Source organism: Cupressus sempervirens, chromosome 8, assembly GCF_028749045.1.
Source record: "Cupressus sempervirens isolate cs-2001-9-10 chromosome 8, ASM2874904v1, whole genome shotgun sequence".
Lineage (NCBI taxonomy): Eukaryota > Viridiplantae > Streptophyta > Pinopsida > Cupressales > Cupressaceae > Cupressus > Cupressus sempervirens.
This window is the reverse complement of record NC_143125.1, coordinates 327,244,991-327,260,318: the sequence shown is the minus strand read 5'-3', so window position 1 is coordinate 327,260,318 and position 15,328 is coordinate 327,244,991.

The window sequence follows — 15,328 nt, the reverse complement described above, 5'->3', positions numbered from 1 at the left end:
TCAACTACTTTTGGTGTGTTATCCTCAGTTTCTTGTGCTTCATATGGGACCACCACTTCTATCTCTTCCTCCATTACCTAAATACCTTTTTCAATCATCTCTCTTCAGTGGCTCTAGATTTGTCAATTGATTCAACCTCAGAAGCCATCTGTAAAAGTTTTGAAGTTGAAGAATATTCTACCATCCACTTATTGAAAACTGTGTCATTTGGCCAATCAAAAATGAGAATTTCTTTCTCTTGATTCGAAATATTACTTCCAAGATATTTTATTTCTTTAAAATCTTGGTGGAAAAAATTGAAAATAATATTTGGATATTTACCATTTCTTCTATAGTTCTTGCAAACCAGATGTAATTATCTTTGTTGATAACATTATTCATCCTTACACTCATAATTTCCTTTAATTCATTTCCTTACTCTTCCTTATTGTTAAAGATGCCAAACCCTTTTAACATTTGTGGGATAAGATCATAGTTTCTAAAGAGATAAGTTTGGAGAAACATGTTTTCAATCTTTTCTATAGCCCTTCCCTCTTAAGATCAAAATCAAGCACATCAGTAGCTTGATCATATATCTTCTCAATCTGATCATCAACTTTATTAACAACAGTGGCACACAAGGTAGTGATATCATTTTGACTACTGATCCATATCTAAAATTTGTCTCAAGGTATTTTCATTATTCTTTAATTCATTCTAAATGTCCACTAGCTTTGACATTTCTAAATGGAACAATGGCCAATTTATTCTATCAACTAAGAAAAAAAGTGTGCCCCTAATTTTGTCCTTAGATTTCAACTGTGCATCTATTTAAGTTGCCTTAAGTTTAGCCTTTTCTTCATCCAATTCTTTTGTAGTATAGAACTCTTAATGTTAGGGTGTGTCTAGAATGTCAATGATAGGTCTAGTAGGAGGAGGTGGAGCAAGGGATGTTGCAATTATAGGATGACTAGGTTCTTCCACCATTTTCCTCTTTCCTTGTTGTTTCTCCAAATTTGCAATAATTTTATCCATCTCATTTATCTTTCTCCCCCTTTAATCATAGGCTTCTAGCACCTTCTCAAGCCTAATGTACAAATCAATAAAATTTTGTTTATCTTTTCTAGCAACAACTAGGTTGAAATCAACAACTTCTTTATTCATGAATGCATATTTCTCACTATCTACATCAGATACTCTGTATACTACAATACTCCCTGTATGCTCTAAATTTGAAGTTTCCTAGAGTCTAGATTTCTCTCTCTTCTGAATTGATCATATTACAAGGGCCTTATGATCATCATTATATTTCACCCCTTTATGTGCTTCATTAGCTTCTTCTTTTGTATTGAACATAGTATCATTTTCCCATCTAATTGCATAAAAAATCATTGCATTAGCAATATCCCATTCAAGAAATATTAGAATGCTAGCATCTTTGAGGAGTTGTCTTCTCACTTTACGACTTATTTGATCAAAATTTTGCATCAACTTACTCTTAATCTCTTCCTCAATCTCAGAGTCCTATCTATTAGGTTTCTCTGACTTTATTCTCTTATATTTTTCCTTAAAGTTAGAAATATTGGTTCTCCATTAAAATTTAATGAAGGCACTAGACTTAACAAAGTCATCATGAGATAATTTTTTTTTGGTAGCTTGCTCTATGATAGGATCCATCTCCCTCCCTTTATAATCCTCAACTATGAGGTCCAAGAGTGGCCTTGGGGTTCTTGAGGCATTCCTTATTCTATGTTTGATGTTGTTATCAAAACATCATCCTTGCCTCCCATTTGTCTCAACTGCTCTCTCAATGTATCCTCACTATCAAAATGTATAGGATTCTAGGTGGGTGAGTACTCCTCTATTCTTGATGAACATCCCACTTCTAACTTGTTCTTCTTGGCTATTGGCTTTGAAGGTGGGATTTCAGAGCACTTTCTCTAGTACGGTGGCACAAGATGTGTTTCTACATTTCTTGTAACTACATATCTAACCTCTCTTTAGAGGGTGTATTTCCCTAGACTAATAACAACTTTACTTACTAGTCTTCTTTCCACTTGCTTGGCTTGATTTGGATATGTCTTTATTAATACCTCTTTATTTTCATTCAATGTTTGCATAATTCCAGCAAAATGTCTCATCAATTTATTCACTTTGTCTCTTTAAATTTTTATATTGCCCAAAGGAGCATACTGACTAACTAATGCATTAATAAATTCAATAACTCTACTAAAAACACTCAATTTTTTCTTTTTCATTTACTATTCTTGTAAAGAAAACTCATTTCTAATTATATTCTCAGGAAAGTAAAATGTGTGATCTTATAAGTTTTAGCTTTAGTTCTTTCCTTAAACATCTCATAAAATTCTTCCAAGTCTATAAACCTAGGATGAGATTGGGCCATCTGATACTTATCTAGGAACTTACCCAAGTGTCTCTATCCTCCCTTTGTTATCACAAAATGGTGAGCAATTATGAAGTTTAGAAAAATTGTCCCTCTAGATCTTCCCACCAATTTTCTTTCTTCAAGACCTCCAACACCCACTTTTAATGGTACTTATTAGGGGAGGACATGGTGTTTCCCTTGGTAACCATATATTCTAAAAACATTTGAGATAGAGTATGGGATGATATCTCCCCAATTGTGATTGACCTTCAAACCCTTATCATGATCTTTATGTTTAATCAACTCCATCAAGTGTTTGAGAATTTGAGGGTTGTCTTAACTAACAATACCCTCATATTTGATGCAAAGTATTTATCAAATTGAACCAAAATAGAATTAGTAACTTCCCAAGTCATGTTTTCACTCCATAGTTGGACTAGTAGCTTTTCACCATCTCTTTCTATTTTTTATGTTGTTATCAAAACATCATCCTTGCCTCCCATTTATCTCAACTTCTCCCTCAATGCATCCTCACTATCAAAATGTGTAGGAGTCTAGATGGGCAAGTACTCCTTTGTTCTTGAGGGGGATCCCACTTCTAACTTCTTGTTCTTGGTTGTTGGTTCTGAAGGTGAGCTTTCAAAGTACTTCCTCTTGTAGGATAGCACATGACATGTTTCTACATTTCTTGCAACTACATATCCAACCTTTCTTTGGAGGTTGTATTGCCCTAAACTAATAAAAACTTTACTTAACTATCTTCTTTCCACTTCCTTGGCTTGATCGAGATATATGTTTTTATTAATACCTCTTTCTTTTCATTCAATGTTTGCATAATTCCATCAAAACATGTCATCAATTTATTCACTTTGTCTCCAAAAAATTTTAGATTGCCCAAAGGATCATAGTTCAACTATCTAATGCATTAATAAATTCAAGAAATCTACTAAAAACTCTTCAATTTTCCTTTTTCACTTCCTATTCTTGTAAATAAAACTCATTTCTAATTATATTCTCAAGAAAGTAAAACATGTGATTATAAGTTCTAGCTCTAGTTCTTTCGTTAAACATCTCACAAAATCTGTCTGGGTCTATAAACCTAGGATGAGATTGGGCCATCTAATACTTATCTAGGAACTTACCCAAGTATCTCCATCCTCCCTTTGTTATCACAAAATGGTGAGAAATTGTGAAGTTCAAAAAAATTGTTCCTTTGGATCTTCCCACCAATTCACTTTCTTCAAGCCCTCCAATTTCCCATAGAAACTCAATAACACCCACTTTTAATGGTACTTTGAAGGGTAGGACATGAGGTTTCCCTTGGAAACAATATATTCTTAAAATATTGGAGATAGAGCATGGGATGATATCTTTCCAACTGTGACTAACCTTTAAACCCTTAGCATGATCTTTAGGTTTGATCAACTCCATCAAGGTTTTGGGAATTTGAGGGTTGTCTTTAACTAAAAATTCCCTCATCTTTGATGTTAAGTATCGATCAAATTAAGACAAACTAGCATCAATAACTTCCCATGTCATATCTGCACTACATAGTTGGATTGGAAGCTTTTCACCATCTTTTTCACATTCTAATTTCATGTCTTTTCCAAAGACAAAGGCACCTTTGAAAAGACACATGTACATGTAAGGAAAGTATACCAACCAAAAGGTTTATCTACCTTACCCTTTCTTATACCAATCAACCCATTGTGTATCTCTTTAGCTAAATGGGAAGCAAAATCAACTATGGAGCTCATTCCATATTGCAATATCTAGGCCATCATGAAAACTAGGGGTGTTGGAACATGTTATTTTTCATCCATGCCAAAAATATTATAGAGGGAAATATATAAAGCATGTTCCCTAGGGTTGAAATATTAATTTAATAGAGGCTTTGTCATGCCCAAATTATATGGGCAAAACACACACAATTTTGTTTTTTTGTTTTTTTTTGATAATTAAGTTCACTAAGATAAGTTTAAAATCAACGGGTATGAATAGATCGTCAAATTAATACTTTTTTTGTTTAATCGATTAATTAATTTAAACAAATCTAGATTAAAAAAAAAGTAAATTAAATAAGAACATCAACGTGGTAAAACTTTCATAAATTGAATCTAGATTTGTTTAAATTAATTAATCGATTAAACAACAAAAGTATTAATTTGACGTTCTATTCATACCCATTGATTTTAAACTTATCTTAGTGAAATTAATTAACAAATAAAAAATAGAAAATTTGTGTGTGTTTTGCCCATATATTTTGGGCATGACAGGCTCTAGGGTAGATGGTGTTACCAATGTCAAATGTCCTACCTTAGCAAAATGCTCCTGCAATGACCCTGCTCAAAGATATATCGTTTGTGCATCATAATTGGCCTACAAATCATTGAAGTCAATCTTCTTATACAAAGTGATGTTGGGGTTTAGCATAAAAGCTTCTTTGATTACCTTAGGTGGAATCTTAAACAAGTTATCCCCATAATGGTTCTTCGCCATTTGCAATACAGGGTCATATTTTGTGGCCATCGTGATCAATAAGTAAACATCCATGGATACACCTTGCACAACAAGCTTCCTAACATCAAATTCACAGCCATTGCTTTATGGTGTATTGTGTTTCCTCTATAAAAACCATATCTTAAATAATTCCAATCCACTAGTAGATGTCTCTGCATCCCTCAAGTAATTGCCTCTATCATAAAAACCTTCATCAATATTCAACCTAGGGCCCGCTATGCCCTTAATCTTGGTGTATATAGGGTAATGAATAGTCAACTTGTGGCTATCTTAATCCTTAATTAAGTCATGATATCATTATTATATTATTATTTAGGTAGGTAGGTTAGCCTAGGTGTTATGTAAGGTTGTGTCTATTTAGCGTAAGCATAATTAGGTATGTATAGGAGGTTGTGAGTCTTATTTCAAGATCATATTGCGGAGTGTGTTCTCATTGGAGATATTTGGAGGTTTCCCCCTCGAAGTGGCCTATTACTCTCAGTTATTATCAAGTATTTATATAATATTTTATATTAAAACTTCTATTGTGCAAGTTATTTCATTACAAGTGGTATCAAAGCATGATCTTGGCACCATAGAGGCAAGAGTTTTTCTCAACATTGTGGGGATTTTGGAAAGAGAATAACTTTTAAATTTTAGTGAATTTTTAAATGGTTTTTGAAGGCCATATTAAAGAAGCTATAGTCCAAAATTTAGAGGAATTGGAGTAAATTTGAGCAAATTATTGCAGAATTACTATTTCCACTCAACGTATTGAGATCTACATATCTCTCACATCCTACCGAATTGGAGTATAACTTGTATTAAGTTTTTTAATACATAGTAGAGGAGTCTACATTTCAAAGATTGGATAAATTGAAGAAAAAATAAGCAAGTTATTACAAAATTAGGATAATTTTCTCTTAAGGCAACAAATTTGCTAATTTTTGGATTTTTTTTTGAGTAGGGGCATCTTCTCTCTAGTAAGTTACGGTAAAAATTAAATTTAAAAATTAGAGAATTTTCATTTCATTTGTGTTATTTATTTCAAAAATATTGGTTTCCATCATGACAAGGCCTCCAACAAGAGGAAAAAGGAATGCTACCACACCAGGGAAATCCTTTGATCAATATTGGGAAATAACAAAGGATAATAATCCCAATGACGAAATAAGTAAGTTAAAGAAAGAGTTTAAGAGGGATATGTGTGACCTATGAGGAGATATATCAGATATACAAAGCATGTTAAGCACCTATATGAATGAAACAATGAAGGAGTTCTCAAGCAATCAAGGTGAAACCTTCAAGTCAATTAATAATGACATAAATTTTAATACTCCTATAGGATCTAGGAATTTTTTTCCAAAGGTGTATATGTGAAAATTTGATGGAAAGGATACTTTAACATGGATAAATCAAATGGAGAATTTTTTTGAGGTACATCAAACCCCATATGGACAAAAGGTCATGATGGCTTCCTTATATCTAGAATCGGATCAATTCATTTGGTATCGTTGGATTTGTACTCATAGGAGGAAAATGGGTCTCATAGTATCATGGTCAACTTTTATAGAAGAACTCCAAGCACAACATAGTAATAGTGTGATAGAAAACTTCTCTAGCCAACTTGCTAAGCTTCAACAGATAGGATCAATTAAGGATTATATTCAAAAATTCCAAAATCTATCTATAAGAGTGGATACGATTATAGAAGAGAACTTGAATGATTTATTTTTGGGTGGTCTCAAGGATCACATTCAACATTAGGTACACATGTTTAGTCCTAGCTCAACAAATGAGTCTTTTATATTGGCATGCAAGGTAGAGGAGAAGTTCTTGATTCCTAAAAAGCAAGGGGATAATGTGACAAGAGAAAAAGGTTATTCAATACCTTATCTTCCTCAACCTACTAGGTTGACTATCATGCCCAAACTACGAGGGAAAAACACACACACAATTTTTTTTTTTTGAATAATAATTAATAATTAAACATGCTCTAAGTTTGAAAAGATTGATTTCAGTTTAAGAAAAGTTTCTCTACAACATCCTTGGTTTAAAAACTTTTGTGGAGGAATACATCGTCAGGATTCTGAAGTACATTGTCATTAGGTTGATATAAATGTTTACTGATTTGTTATTACATTGCTTAAACAATCATGCGAAAATTGTTTTAATAACAATCTAAAGAAGATTGGGTTTAGATTATTAGAATAACTTAAGCTATTAGGACACTAATTTAAACAAATTTTCAAAAGTACTATTAATACCAACATTTCTTAAATCTCCAACTTAGCTTAATTTCCAACAAAAAAATTTAATCGAACATAAATTAAATCTAAATTAAATTTAATAATAATTTCATATTAAACTAATTTATCTTAAACTAACTAATTAAATCTATAGTTGATCTAATCATTCATAAAAGAGCGTCCAATCTTTTAAATAGAACTTCACTTTACAAATTAAATGAAATTTAAAACTATCTAATATTAATCAAGAAATATAAATGAACTTTAAACAAAATAACTATAACAAGTTCACAATTTAACTTAATTTAAACTAACTACTAAAACCACTTACTAAAACAAAACTTAATAATAATAAAACTAATAAACATAAGAAACAATGAAACTTACTAACAGCTAACCTACCTACTAACTCTAGTCTATACTAATCTAAGCTAACCTACCCCTAACCACTAATCATTCCACTTGGCCACAAGTCAGGTCAATTTGACCCCTCCCTGCACCTCTTCCTAGGCCCCACGCAACCCCAAGCCTTCACATCAAGGAAAAGTTACGCAGGAACATGGAGGAGATGAAGACTTATGTTTTTTTTGAACAAACATCAACTTGCAACATTAATACAAACCCAAAAGCTAAGCCAACGTCCAAAATCTATGTCATGTAATGACATAGCTCTCTCCACCCATCTTTCCACGCAGCCCAAAGTAGAGGAAACACAACCCAAGAGGTGGGCACGTGAACAGAGATGAGCAAGGGAGTTAAAAGGAAAGAAAATGACCACCACAATTTCCTCTCCCAACATAAATGTCATCTTCCCCCAAACTGGCCACTAGAAATGGAGGAGGATGGGGATGGGACAAGGTGGCAGGATGACATCACCCACCCATCCAACCACTTTGACTTGAGACAAGATACAAAAAAAACCTTTTTAAAAAAAGTTTAAACTAACGTCCAAGGCCAAGGAGTGAGCAATAAATTCATAAAGTTTTATAGGTGATAATATAGATAATAACTTTTTAAAATATACATATTTATATATTCAATTTTATGCACCCATGAGATTAACATAAGATTTCTTTTATTTCTTTATTCTTTTAGGAAGGAATCTATGCAGAATATGCTCTGTGGTCTTGGAAGGAATGAAATTTTCTCCTCATGTATTTTCCAGAGAGTTTTTACTCCTGGGAGTGCATATTTTTTTTTCGAAGAAATTTTTTAACAAGGCATGGTCATGTTATTTTATGCATTGCATTTATTTTACTAAGGATTTAATCAAATCTATTATTAACATTTTTCCTTTATACAAGCATTCCAATGCAAGGGAGTACATTAGGTATAGTCTCTCAATCTCTTATTTAAACATGTATGTTTTATATTAATTCTTCAAGGACATGGTATGAGTTCTAAATTTTGATTATTATTATTATTTTTGATTTCAAGAATACAACCTCTCAGTCCAATTGATCATATTTGAAGAACTTAGGAGGTGAATGATACTATACACATAATTAAAAAAAAAGGTGGTGGATTATTCTAATTCAAATTTGATTATAACCACCATGAAATTTATCAAGAAATGAAATATCTTTGATTTCGTAATATAGGGTTTGCTCTTGATTTGATCTCATCATAATACTTATACATCATATTTGAAACTCACTATATCAATTCAACTCTTCATTATCATAATTAAAACTTGAACATTCATAATTCAAGACATTATCTACCAACAATTTTCTCACAAACATAAGCCAAATTTTTAAATTCACAAGGAAACATTGCAAGGATAATTTCATAAATCTCTCTTGTATTTTTTTTCTATTATGCATCCTAGTTCAAGGCTCCATTGGGAAAGAACTAGTAAGAAAACCCGGTGTCGTTGCCATTTACAATAAGGTTTAAAATACAATTTACAATAGGATCTCAATCCCAAATTTCAACAATTAAATCAAATTTTTCCTCGTGATCAAAATCAAGGAATTTGTAATGTTTTTTGAATCTCTTTTCAAGAACCATGGAGGAAACCAATAACTGATCGGGTGACAACCAAGCAGAACCAAAAGAAATCAAACATGCATAATCATACATGGTTTACACAATAGGATTCACAATGAATCAAGACTAGGGAAAGGTGGATTCTTCCAACAAGAGAAGTCAAGCACAACACCAATTCAGATGCCCAATCAGGGCTAATAACCAAGAACTTCCTTTCTTCCTTTTAAACATGCCATACTCATACCAGGTTTGTGCTGACGGATAGGGGCCCATAACACCCTACCCTTTATCCCTCTTCTCATCCTGAGAAGAGACTCTACACTGGTTGGAGTCTAACTAAACAGACCTTTCCCAAAATTGGTCACTTCTGCCCTCTCCAAGGGTGAGTAATACCAAAACACCCATGCAAGGAAAACTCAAAATTGCAAACATAAACAAGAAAGGAAAAACAACCAAAATAACATGGTTATCAAATCTTCCCAACATACCCACATCCAAACAAACAGTGAAACAACAACAAAGTAGCATGAACATGAAACAAACCATAAAAACTGAATAGGGGAGATGAGAATTTCCTTCCTTCACAAAGAGGTAATGGCAATGGACAAGTTTGAGGAGAGTATCCCTTTCCTTCCTTCAACCTTCAAGAATTCCTCTCTAAATGTAGAGATTGGGTAACAACGAACTAGTCCAAGGAAGGCCTCTAAATAAGCCTCCAACCCAACCACCCAAAAGGAGAAATAACTATTTCCACCCACTAGCAACTCTAGAAACTCCTAACTCAACCTACACTATGGTTAAACCCTAAGTGGAGATGAGGTGAGGTAACTCAAGATAGCCATGGTCAATTTTCGCACAAAGGCAAAAAGGGACTTTTTGAGTGACCTCAAAAGTAAAAAAAAGGGGCTTAGGGGTTGGAAAAGACCCCTAACCCATACCCATACCCATTGGTTAGAAAAATAACAAGTTTTAAAGCCTTAGGAAAGAGGTTTAGAGTCAAATAAAATTTAGGAATAAAATAGGTCCAACTCACTACTCTAACTTGCAAATAAGCACTAACCTAGATTAAGGGATGACTAACCTTGATTAAGAACCTAAATAGGAAAACTGACACTAACTTAAACCAACTTGGTCCAAAGGTTAAACAATTAACCCTAAACAGCCACTGAAGCACATAACAATTTTATGAGTGTCAGGCGACACTGAAAGAACATAATTACGAACATTAACATTCACTGAACAAGGAAGATGCATACATACATCTCACAATACAAATAGGTGAATTACAAACAAAAAGGTTTTCAAATTTAGCACATGGAGATCAGTTCTGTTCCTCTGTAGGGTTTCTTGGCTAAATATCTGCACACTCATTGCACACATCAGTAGTCCTGTAAAATCATATGTACATAAATGTATACGTATTCAAAAATTCACATAAATTAAAACATGCATCAATAAGGGTTTCTTTATCCTACTTAATTCTTAACCATTTAAAATATCTTAAATCAAAATCTCAATCCTACATTTACTGATTTCATCAACATACCTATTCATGAACATTAAATGACAATCATCAAATATATCTGAAGTAACATCACACAACATGAAATAATAAAGTATGTTCTAAGCACCACATAATGTCTCGACATCTCGACTCGTGAATATCAAATAATAATAGTAATGCATCACTATGCTATGATGGGTCGGGACGAGGCCTCACATTGACTCCACAAATAATTGAGGAAAAAAGAGCAAAAGGGTTGTGTTTCAATTGTGATAGCAAATATAGTTGAGGACATAATTGTAGTGAAAAGAAATTGTTCTATATTGAAGGTCCAAGTGAGGAAGAAGAGGATGAACTCTTATTAGAGGAGGACAGGGAGTTAGGTGAGGAATCATGTGATTCTTAACCAATCATTTCTTGTCATGCACTTTTAGGTTTCAGTGCACCACAAACTCTCAAGGTAGTGGGTTTCTTAAAGAAGTAGAAAGTAACAATTTTGATCGACTCAGGTAGTACTCATAATTTCATCAACAAAAACTTGGCAACTCTTCTAAATTGTTTTATATATCTAAGCCCAGAGTTTTAGGTTTTGATTACAGTTGGGGGCATAGTTAGTTGTTCAGGGAAGTATCATAACATCAAATTATCCATGGGAGATTATCTACTTGATACCCCAATGTATGTGATATCCATAGGTGCGACATATATTGTTTTGGGAGCACAACGACTTACTACATTGGAAACAATTGAGATGAAATTCCAAGAACTATTTATGCAATTTCAATCAAAAGGAAAGGTAGTGGAGCTAAGAGGGTTGAAGGAAAAATCCCCATAGATGGTCAGCTCTCATAAGTTGCAATCTCTCTGTCACACACATTAAATGCTGAGATTACAAACTTCAATATATCTTCCAGCAAAGACTGGGCACATGAACCATAAATGCATTCTCTATTGTTGCCTTTGAGTGGATAGTGGGTAATGAGTGTGCATGTTTGTTCACTTAGAGTGGGGACCTCTTTGTCTTGCAGGCCTAGTTGCTGCCTATTTTTGAAGAAGGTGGTGTGGTGTGGTGTGCCTTTCCCTGTCGACTAGTAGGCATCACTACTTTGTAAGTACCACTGCCAGTGCAAATGCTAGGGCAAGGAAAATCATGTCTCTCCAAGTTTCTTAAGAAAGAAGCAGATGGATTTGGGGCCCAATTATATTCACTATAAGTCTCTCAATCTAATTCTCTTACTCATCCATATTTACAAGCAATAATTTATCATCACTCAGTGATTCTTGGAGATATGCCTAAAGGAATTCCTCTTAAGAGGGACTATGACCATGCCATACAACTAGTTCGAAGGAGCCAACCACCAAACATCAGGCCTTATAGGTACCTGTTGCTTATTTTTGCCTCCCACCAAAATTTGAATTTCAAATGCAAGCCCACCCAACCTTCTCTCCCCATTTTTAAATTATTTTAATGCCTAGGAAATACAAAAAAATAAAACATTTAAAGCTTTATGGTATTTCCTTTATTTCCCTAAGTTCATTTTTGCCAACCTGTAACTTTCCACGCCGTAATATATTTGGCGATCTACAATGGGCACTTTCTTACATTTTCAAAAAAAATGACCATTGAATAATGTAGGGAAGACCCTTTGCGATGTGTGGTAGGTGGGTCCATCTTCTTTTGTGGGCCACAAAGGGAAGACATCTCAGTCTAGTTGGCATTTTGGTTCGCACTCGCTTTCCCACATTTTGAATTTTGTCAGACTTCCTAACAATGCGAGCAACTACATTTTCTCCACATGTCCTTGTGGGCCCAAAGAAATAAAAGCTAAATTTGTAGTGATATCACATCTTCTTAGCTGTACCTTCCATCATTAGATTCAAATAGATCAAGGAGTGGCACTTCTCTACATCGTGAAAGTGCAAGGATGTTAAGTAATGCGGGCAAGCACCTCACTACCACATGTCTTTGTGGGGTCAAGTTTGTTCCATGTGCCATAGGGTGATGCCAAGGTGGTGCCATGTCAGCTTGAGTCAGATGTTGAGTGTTCGTGGGCCTAGAAATTTTAAAGAGCAAGCACAACATATGGAGGATCTTTCATGATCATTGATCTCATAGAGATCAATGATCACTGCTTTCATGCAATATGAAGATGTGAGGAAATTAAACATTGTGGGGAAGCACTTGAAGGACACGTGTCCTAGCAGACTCGGGTAAGGCATTGGCAGTGAAGGTTGGCAGTTGGAAGATCACCACAGTCAGGGTTTTGAAAAGATGGTGTGGTTAGTTAGTTAGATGTGGTCAACCGCGTGGAGACTTTGTGGGGTAGAAAAATGAAATGAAATCATTTGCCGACATGGCTCATCCTGGTGGCAGAGTTGGGTTGACTTGTTGACTTTACTGATTCATGAGCTAGAAATGAAGGAAATAAGGTTTTCTTGCACAATATGATCTTCATGATCAATTCCAACAACTCTTGAGTGAATGCTACACTCCACCACCTCTGATCCTACCCATCTACTTGGTCAGAATAGTTTAATGGCATCATTTTTTATCTTCTCGAGGCCCTATTTTGACAAAATATTAGATTTTATGGTATCTGAGTCTGTGCCAAGGTTGGATTTGCCCTAGATTTACATGATTATTCTCTGTAAGACTTAATGATGGTGGTTGTGGAATAACTTCAGTTAGAGGACATCTCAGTTATGCCTGAACTATAAAGGCAATTTTTGTAGATTTTGTTCTAGTTGACTCTTCTCTGTTTTCTCTTATATTGCCTTGCAACTTCAGTGTAAGTTCCCTTTGCCTCTGAACTATATGACATTCTACCTTATCTCTTTTAACCATTGATGTGAAGTGAAAGAACTATTTGCCTCTCATTCGTGTATTGTGGATATCTACATTCTTGCATGACTATATATCTCTTTTGGCCTATGAAAGGTATATAAGTGAATCCTCTCTTTCCTTGTGTCATTCATTTGGGTTTCCTGATCTACATGTGATTGTTAGATTAAAGCAATTTTGGATGTGTATATCTTTTGGTGTCATGATGGTTCAATAGTGCATGTATGGGCAAAGATTGGTTTGAACACTCTATTTTGGTGCATCACCCCCTTAGGTTAGAATAGATAGATTTTCTTTCATGCATTCCTTCTCCCTTTTCCTCTCCAAGAGTAGTTAGGTGCACCTTGATAGTAAAGGAAGCCGGCCTTCTCTGGAGACTCAACCTCAAAATTCAAGTCCCATAGCTTGGAGGTTGTTTCCACGTTTCACAAGGTTGCCCTTAGGTAAAAAGTTTGGACATGGGTGCAAAATTTTGTGACAATAGTTTCTGGCATGCCCAGTGGGACTACTATCAAAGATTCAAATAAGTTTCAAAACCTCCTCCGGTCATACCAATAATTTTTGGCATGCTCAGTGGGACAAAGAAGATTCAACTATATAAGTCCATTGGTTAGCCAATTGATCCTAATACACTAAGAATTTAGGTGTTTTTCTTAGTACCACTATCCTTTGGAGGCATCTAATCAAACACCATGGCAACTCTAGTGCAAATCTATTGGTTTCAAGTAGAAATAGTGTTGGTATGCATGAAGATCATCTCTGATCTTTTATGTTTTCAAGATTTTTCTATGAGATTAGTTAATTGAATGCTTTATCATGGATTCTTTTCATAGACATCCTTCCCACTTTCCCCCATATCATGAAGAGGCTATCCCTTATCCCTCTCACTCTCCACATCAATTTGTCCAGTCTCCCTTGGAACCCTGTAGTGTTTGCATATCAAAGGCAAGATTACTCTATGATTGCTTAGATAGCTCGGGTCTCAAGTTTGTTGAACTTGGAAGATTTTTCAGCTGTGTTGAAAATCCATACCCAGATACAGATTATGGGGGTTTTTCTCACATTAAACTCATTATAACTATTTGGAATGAAGCAGGGTATAATATAGTGGTGAATTTTTGTATTTTGGTGAATTTGACGTTTTGCCAATGTTATTTTTGGCAATTTCTGAGCCCTTCCATGGTTTCTTGGTCGCCAAACTTTGTTGGGTTTACCTGGTTGCCTAGCATTGTAGTCGCCAAGGCAAATGTTACGTTTGAGTTTTTCCCTAGCAGTATCACCTTTCATGCAGCCGACCAGGTAACGCTTATCGTGGAATGTTCACCGAGTTTCAAGTTTTTGTTTCATGCCGTATGGGAGAATTTGCCATCCCAATTTCATTTTACCGTGGAGGAGTCAGCTCATTTCACGTTATGGGAAGTCGAGGAGTCGGCTCATTTAGCCAACACTCTTTCATTTTGTCATGGAGGAGTCGGCTCGTTTAGCGTGGTAAATTGGTAATTGTATTGATTTGTAATGTGTATAAATCCAAATTCACCCAAGCAATGAGACATTCACTAAATACCACTGGCACTCCATCAAATTTCTGGCAGCGCAGGACACATCGCGGGCATGACTCAGACTCCAGAGATAGCTTCCACAAGTGGTGGTACACTGGTATGTGCAGCTGTGCTGTAAAATACTCTCCTTGAGCTTATGTAGTTTAATTTAATCAGAAGCTTATCTACAGTTTCCTTTCTTATCTCATTTTCATTAGAAATTTTTCAAAAAGTGGACGCAATGCTGAAAGTTGCTGGCGATGTTAATGGTTTTAAAAGCTTGCATGCATGGATTTGTGAAAATGTGAAGTCTATTTCCTACCAACTTTCTACTGAGAT